Genomic DNA, 9,253 nt, shown 5'->3' on the forward strand with positions numbered 1-9,253 from the left:
ATATAAGTGATATCATACAGTATTTATCTGTCTGACTTATTTCATGGCTAGACTCACTGAAGAAAAAAGAAAAGACACAAATAAATACAATCAGGGATGAAAGAGGGGAAATTATGACAGACACTGTAGAAATATAAAGGATCATACAAGAATACTATGAAAAACTATATAACACCAAATTCAATAACCTAGAAGAAATGGACTAGTACTTAGGAAAAAAACAACCTTCCTAGACTGAATCAAAAAGAAACTGGAAAATCTAAATAGACTGATCAGCTAATGGAAATTGAAACAATTATCAAAAACCTAAAAAAAAAAAAAAAAAGTCCAGGACCAGATGGCTTCACCAGTGAATTCTACCAAACATTTGAAGAAGCTTTAATATGTATTCTCCTTCAACTCTTCCAAAAAATTGAAGAGGAGGTAATACTTCTCAACTCATTTTATGAGGCCAATATTACTCTGATACCAAAACCTGGTAAAGATAACACAAAAAAAGAAAACTACAGAGTGATATCTCTCATGAATACAGATACAAAAATCCTAGATAACATGCTAGCAAACCGAATACAGCAACATATTAAAAAGATTATACACCACGATCAAGTGGGCTTCATCCCTGGGGAACAGGGATGGTTCAACATATCAATTAATTTGATATACCACATAAACAAATTAAAAAATAAGAATCACATGATCATATCAATAGATGCAGAAAAAGCCTTCAACATGACACAGCATTCATTTATGATCATAACATTTAACAAAATCAGTATAGAAGGAAACTACCTTAACATAATAAAGGCCATCTATAACAAACCCTCAGCCGACATTACTTAATGGTGAAAAATTAGAAGCCTTCCCTCTAAGATCAGGAACATGGCAAGGCTGTCCTAGCGAGTGCAATCAGGCAAGAAAAAGATATAAAAGGCATCCAAATAGGAAACGAAGAAGTCAAACTCACTGTTTGCAGATGACATGATTCTCTAAATAGAAAACTCTAAAGGCTCCACAAGAACACTACTAGAAACAATAAGCAAATACAATAAAGTCTCTGGATACAAAATCAATGTTTAAAGATGCATAGCATTCCTATACTCTAATAATGAAGTGTCAGAAAAAGAAGTGGAAAAAAATAATTCCTTTTGCAATTGCAACAAAAAAATAAAATAAAATACCTAGGAATAAATCTCACAAAACATGTGAAGGACCTATATAAGGAAAACTATAAGACCCTATTAAAAGCAACCGAAGAAGATACAAAGAAATGGAGATTCCACGTTTTTGGATTAGAAGAATCAACATAGCTAAAATTACCTTATGACCTAAAGCATTATACAGATTTAATGGAACCCCTATCAAAATCCCGTTACCATTTTTTAAAGAAATAGAACGAAAAGTTATCAGATTTGTATGGAAGTACAGAAGACTCTAAGTTGCCAAAGCCATCCTGAGAAAAAAGGATGAGGCTGGAGGCATCACTCTGTCCGACTTCAAATTATACTACAAAGCAACAGTAATCAAAACAGTATTGTATTGGCAGCAAAACAGCCACACAGACCAGTGGAACAGAATTAAGAGTCCAGAAGTAAACTTATATTTATATGGGCAAATAATTTTTGACAAAAACACCAAAAATATACAATGGAGAAAGGAAAGTCTCTTCAATAAGTGGTGCTGGGAAAACTGAAAAGCCACCTGCAAAAGAATGAAACTAGATTGTTCTCTATCACCACACACCAAAATTAACTCAAAATGGATTAAGGACCTGAATATAAGACCTGAAACAATAAAATGCATAGAAGAAAACATAGGAATGAAACTCAAGGACCTTGGGCTTAAAGAGGATTTTATGAATTTGCCTCTGATCAGCAAAAGAAACCATCAACAAGCTAAAGAGATAACCATCTGAATGGGAAAATATATTTGCAAGCAACTCCTCCGATAAAGGCCTAATTCCAAAATAAACAAAGAACTCATACGACTGAATAACAGCAACAGTAAAACCAATCCAATCAAAAAATGGGGCAGAGGACCTGAACAGACACTTCTCCCTAGAAGACATACGAATGGTCAACAACTATATGAAAAGATGCTCAACATTGCTAGCTATTAGGGAAATATGAATCAAAACCACAATGAGATACCATCTCACACCTGTTAGAATGGCTATAATCCACAGGACAAGTAATAACAAATGTTGACGAGGATGTGGAGAAATAGGAACCCTCGTACACTGCTGGTGGGACTGGAAATTGGTACAGTGACTATGGAAAACAGTACAGAGGTTCCTTACCATATGATCCAGCAGTCCCTCTACTGGGTATTTACCCCAAAGACTTGAAAACCCATATCCAAAAAAATGTTTGTACACCGATGTTCAGCAGCATTATTCACAGTGGCCAGGACATGGAAGCAACTGAAGTGTCCTACGATAGATGATTGGCTAAAGAAGCTGTGGTACATATATACAATGGAATATTACTCAGCCATAAGAAGAGATGAAATATTGCCATTTGCAACAACATGAATGGACCTTGGAATAATTATATTAAGCAAAATAATCTAAACAGAAAAGGTTGAAAATCGCATGATATCACATATGTGGGATATAAACCTAAAAGGAACAAATGAACAGGACAAACAGAAACTCATGGACATGGACAATGGACTAGTGGTTACCAGAAGGGAGGGAGAGGTGAAATAAAAATAAAATAAAATAAAATGTTTTTAAAAATTATGTATCTATAGTATGTAAAAAATAAAATTGGCATTAAAAAAAGAAAAAAATAAGAAAAGATGCTCAAAGCCACTAATCAACAGAGAAATGCAAATTAAAATCACAATGAGATATCATCTCACACTTATCATCAATAAATCAAAGAAAAAGTGTTGGAGAGGATGTGGAGAAAAGGGAATCCTCACACACTGTTGGTGGGATTATAAATTGGTACAGCCACTATGGAAAACAGTCTGGAAGTTCTTCAAAATTTTTGAAAATCCTCAAAAAATCAAAAACAGATCTCCCTTTTGACCCAGCAATCGTACCTCTGAGTATTTATCCAAAGAAAACCAAAACAATAATTTGTAAAGATCTATGCATCCATGTGTTAATGGCAGCCCTATTTACAATAGCCAAGATATGAAAGCAACATAAATGCCTATAATAGATGATCGAATTAAAAATTTATGGTTCTCATATAAAATGGAATATTACTCAGCCATAAAAAAATGAAATCTTACCATTTGCAATGACCTGGATGGACCTAGAGGTTAACATGCTGAGTGAAATAAATCAGACAGAGAAAGATAAATACTGTATGATTTTGCATACGTGTAAAATAGAAGGAACAAAAGAACAAACTAATCTAAAACAGACTCACAAATATAGAGGACAATCTGGCGATGGAGGGGCTGGGAGAGAGCAGTGAAAGATTAAAGAAGTACAAATTAGTAGTTGATAGATGGTCATGGGGATGTGGATCATGGCATAGGGAATGCAATCAGCAGTAAGGTAAAGACTATGTGAAGAGCCAGAGAGGATAGAGTAATCAGGGGGATTGTATTCTTGAAACTAATAATAAAATAAAATTTAAAAACCTTAAAAAAGTAGGCATGAGCATTCTAAGGCAGGTACAGATTTTGTACTTATATCAATAACCATATCAATTCCCATTTGCCACAATTAATTTCTAGGAAGATATAAAAAGAGTCAAAATAGATATCTCCCTACTAATCCTGAGGTCTGTACTGTAGGCTAGGAACCATAAAAAAATAAATCCGGAAGTTTAAATAGGAGGATAGCTGTGGGACTTCACCTTGTGAGAGGAGGCTTTGCTCCCTAACCTAAACATCCGTTGAAAAGACAAAGGGAATGATCCAGGTTCTCTTGCCTTTGAGAATGTAAATAATGTCTTTAGGGAAAGGTAAGATAAGCATCTCTGAGTTTACAACCAATACTTTCTCTCCATGGCTTTAGGACATATCCCCCTAAAATGAAAACTCATACCTCTTTGAATAACTTCTTACTATCTATTTTGTTAATATTTAACTTCCACGGCTTGTGTTTTATCCCAGGTTTCAACTTTTTTTATTGCAGAAAACCCTAACCATGCAAAAACATAATAAATAAAATAAGTTAAAAAATTAATTCTCTATGGCTTTGTCAGTGCTATTTGAATAATTTTATAAAATATTTTAATAAATATCCATAGACAATATTTTTAATATCTTTGTTCTTAGCAAAATTATTTAAATATTCAATACAATTCCAATCCAAATCTCAGGAGAAAAAAATTTCCAAAGGAAATTGGAAAGTTTTTTAAAAAATTTATAGGAGCTCTGCCTATCAGTGGCCTAAGGAAACCTCCGAAAATGGATCATTATTCACTTGACCCAGAAAACCCCACAAAATCATGCAAATCAAGAGGTTTAAATCTTCATGTTCACTTTAGAAACACTCGTGAAACTGCCCAGGCCATCAAGGGTACGCATATCCGAAAAGCCACCAAGTATCTGAAGGAAGTCATTTTATAGAAGCAATGTGTGCCATTCCGTGGTTACAATGCCAGAGTTGATAGGTGTGCCCAGGCCAAACGGTGGGGCTGGACTCAGGGTTGGTGGTCTAAAAAGAGTGCTGAATTCTTGCTGCACAGGCTTAAAAATGCAGAGAGTAATGCTGAACTTAAGGGTTCAGATGTATACTGCCCAATCATTGAGCACATCCAGGTAAACAAAGCTCTCAAGATGTGGCACAGAACTTACAGAGCTCATGTGCAGATTGACCCCTACAAGAGCTCTCCTTGCCACACTGAGATGATCCTTACTGAAAAAGAGAAGATTGTTCCTAAACCGGAACAGGAGGTTGCACAGAAGAAAAAGATATTCCAGAAGAAACTGAAGAAACAAAAACTTATGGCCTGGAAGTAAATTTAGCATCAAATAAATTCTAATAAAAGTAAAAAAGTGTATATATATATAGAAAATGACAAAGATCTATAATAATCAGGACAATTTTGAAAAAGACAAAGATATAAACCATACAGAACTAGGTTTTAATACTATAAAACTGTAAAACTTAAGGCAAGTATGATAATAGTACAAGAGAGACAAAGAATCCAAAGAATAGAAAAGTAGATAGAAATAGATTATATTTATGTTGTATAAATATAATAGAATGTATTTATAGAAATAAAATATATTTATAAAGGACCAATTGATTTGAGACGGATTAGTTTCATTTAAATTTCAAAAGCAAATAGACTGTCTTTTCAATAAATAATGTTGGACCAATTGATTACTCATAGACGTACCCGTATTGTAAAGTCTTAAATTAAAAGAATAAAACATTAAAACTTTTGGAGTAGGTGAATACTTTTATGACATTGGAATACACAATATTTCTTAAACAGAAAACAAAAACCCAGCAAATTAATTAATTTAATTAATAAATATCATTAAAAGCAATGTTATTAGTCATCAGGACAATGAAAATTAAAACTACAATGAGAGAATATTATATATTCATTGAAAGAGCTAAAACACATATTAAAAAACTGTGTGGTAAGTGTTGGTGAATGTGGAGCAACTAGAACTCTTATAGATAGCTGATGGGAGGAAAACTAAAGATTTAAGAAAATCAGCAATGTCTGGTGAAGCTAATCCTACATCTACGTAGGAATACTCATCAGTTTCCATCCTGGGTATATACTCATTAAAAATAAGTTGATATGTCCACTAAAATATGTGCACAAGAATGTTCAAAGTAATTTTATTCTTCATAACCTAAAACTAGAAGTAACCCAAACATCTATCAACCGAGAAATGGATGAATGTATTTTGATTAATTTATACAATTTAATACTACACGGTAATGTATAATGAATACACCATTAATAAGTATAGCATTATGTTGAGCAAAAGATGCTGGATACAAAAGGGTACATGTGTAATTCCATTTATATGCAACTCAAAAAACAGACCAAAAAAATAGATGGTAATAAATGTCAGAAGAATGCTTTCCTAAGGTTGGGAATATTGGCTGGTAAAGGATATTGAGAGAACCTTAATGAAATGTTCTATATTTTGATCTAGTTGGTACTTTCACAAGCGTATATGTGTAGAAAAAAAACATATTTAAATCTTTAAGATTAGTGTACTTTGTGAACATTATTGAGTATATGTCATAAGTCAAATTTAAAAAATAAGAAACATTTTTATATGTTGAGAAGTGTGCGAACTTTTTTTTTTGAGCATGTTTTATGTGAAACACAAAAAGATTCTACAAAGGAAATAGTCATCTTGTTATTCATGGTAGTTATGTTTTATAAAGTTCCCATGAGTGTTGCATTAATGATTACAAAACCATGGCTCCTAGGAGAAAGATTTTGGTAGCATCTGATCACAACATTTTTTCAACTGATAAACACATAGCTTTGTTTTATGTGTATTTTGTGTAAAGACATCTTATTTAAAATATGTTATTGATTCATTAACATTGAACTCACAGCCAATAACACTATTATTAATACCTGAACAAAGCTTATCTAAACCATATACGTTCTCCATAAGGCACATTACAGTCTTCTTGTGCTTAGTAACACTAGTCAACACTTCAACGCTATACTTAGGGGCCCTTAGGAACAGCAAAATCACCAACAAAAACACAAAAAAGCAAAGGTCATGACACTAAATAGACCCCAAAAAGGACAGTATGAGAGCTGAAACAAATAGGCACAGCATCGCCTTGTTCAACCTCAGCTGGGAACTTGCATGCCAGACACCTCATTTTTTTTTTTTACCAGTCTGTGCATGTCCATGAATGACCACAAAAATGACACAAGAATTGATTTGGGGGGGAGGGGGTCACAAATAAATTTTAGTGAGCAAACAAATTTGCCAATATGGAATCCATGAGTGATGAGGATCAATAAACGTAACTAGGAGGCTATAAGAAATATAGCTTTCAATTCTCATATTTAGGAATAATGTCCCTTATGTAGAAATTGACTTAGAAGATATCTTAGAGAAGGAAGTATATATAAATTGATAAAATATCAAGGCAGAAATGAGATTGAAAACAATAAAGCAAAATTTGAACTTTGGGCAATAGCTACACAGAATAATGAGAAAGAACAAGAAGAATAAGTAAAAGAAATATTAAGAAAGTAAAATAGATTATGTAGTCTCATAGAATCAATTAAAAGCTCACACTAATCTCTTTTTGCTTCATTCTAAGCTTTTTCACCATGTCTTCTTGGGGATCCAGAGCCATAATGACCTCACGTTTCACTAACTTTGTAGAAATGTATTTAAAATATATTAAACCCATATTAACAAGCCACAATAACGTTGAAATAGGTATAACAAAATTGATATTTAGAATGAGCATACATGCACATCTCCTAGCTTATCAGTCAGGATAGTATAGATTATGCTGCTCTAATAAACAGCTCTAAAATCACATGTCTTCTCACAATAAAGGTGTTTCTGTTTGTTTGTCTGTTTTTCTCACACAAAATGTCCTTTGCACATCAACTGGAGTGTCTACTTTAGCCACGACCTCACTCCAGGGAACTCCTACTACATCACTCCTCTGGAGTATAGGGGAAGGAAAGGAATCATTTTGGAGTTTTATATCCATAATAAACGCTTCAACAAAGAAGTGGCATACATATGAGATCCTACTCATAATCATTAGCCTAACCTAGTTAAATAATCACATCCAACCAAAAGAGGCTTAATATGTTGTTAAGGATATTTATGACTGTGCTTACAAAGAATACAGATCTGTAGTTTTCTTGTGATTTTTTCATCTGGTTTGGTAAGAGGGTAATGCTAGCCTCGTAAAATAGTAGTAAGAATTTTCTCCTCTATTTTGTGAAAGAAATGTATAGAATTGGAATTATTTTGCTCCTAAATGTTTATTAAATTTACAATTGAAGCACTCTGAGTCTAGACTTTTCTTTATACTTAAAAGAGATAAAAACAATCAGATTTTCCATTTTTTCTCAAGTCAGATTTGGCATGTTATGTCTTTCAAGGAACTTGTCCATTTAATACATGTTGCTGAATTTATTGGCATAAAGTTGTTCATAATATTCCCTTATAACTTTCTGTTATCTGTAGGATGTATAGGTAATGTCTCCTCTTACATTCCTGATATTGGTCATTTTTATCTACTTTTTTCAAATTACAATCAATAGAATTTTGTAAATGTTATTGTTCTTTTCAAATAGAGCTTTGATTTTACTTGTCCATCATTCTAAGATTTAGAATGAGTGAGAGATAGGTGGTGTTTGGAAAGACAGTGAACCCCGCACTCTCCCCACCAGCTGAGTCCAGTGTTTGTGGATGGGGTTGAATTATAAAACAAGGAGTTAGTTCAAGGGGCAGCTCCCGATAGATTTGGCACCCAAATACTAGAAATGTAAGATAAACTAGAATTGCTGAGAACATCAGCTGGATTAAAAGAATTCTTGGAAGTTTCTCTTGCAAATCTCTGTTTTTCTTGCAAATATTAGTATTTGCTAAGTGCCTAGCAAATACTGATGTTCATTCCGTTTTTGTTAAATAAACCTGCAAGGATTGTAGAAAACCTGGATGTCTAAGACAAAGGATGACCAGGAAGTGGTGGGCTGCCAGGCAGAGAACAGTAATGACAACAGAGATCCTACAATAATTGTCACGATGGTGAGATGATGGAGATGGGATAGTGCCATCAAGTAAAGAGGTCTGGGCATCAGAGGTCACTGCGACTGGTGAAATAAGACATGCTCTGGAGCTTGCTGAAGATTCCCTATTCTGTGACTAAAACATTAGAACACACAATTGTTATTAAATCAACTGAATCTTTCTAACTTTTAATAAAACTTAACTCAAACTTTGTGGGCATTGTGCTTGCAAGAGAGATCATTGACAACAGGAAATTGGTAGCAATGTAGTTACTTGTATCAGCAGAGTGATTTTTCTAGATTCTTGATGGGGATCAAATCAAATGATTGAATCAAGTGGTCAATCTTTTTTCCTGTTTCCATCTTACTCCCCTAACTGGAATCCAGAATATTACACTCATTTGTATCCCCTATGACATAACTCTTTTTCATCATTCTGGACAAGTGTGATATTAACACATATGAATGCACACACACCTACACACACTATCAGCTTCCTGCCTTTCAGCCAAATCCATAAATTATCTCGTTCATATCACTATTTTTTGGGTTGAAATGTGACAGTATGAGAGTAACATTTA

General features: G+C 33.6%; 1 pseudogene; it reads left to right on the forward strand.

Moving 5' to 3' along the window:
• Nucleotides 1–4,374: 4,374 nt before the first annotated feature.
• LOC107518810 lies at nt 4,375–4,929 on the forward strand (annotated as a pseudogene).
• Nucleotides 4,930–9,253: the final 4,324 nt, after the last annotated feature.

This window comes from Rousettus aegyptiacus, unplaced genomic scaffold, assembly GCF_014176215.1.
Source record: "Rousettus aegyptiacus isolate mRouAeg1 unplaced genomic scaffold, mRouAeg1.p scaffold_m13_p_13, whole genome shotgun sequence".
Lineage (NCBI taxonomy): Eukaryota > Metazoa > Chordata > Mammalia > Chiroptera > Pteropodidae > Rousettus > Rousettus aegyptiacus.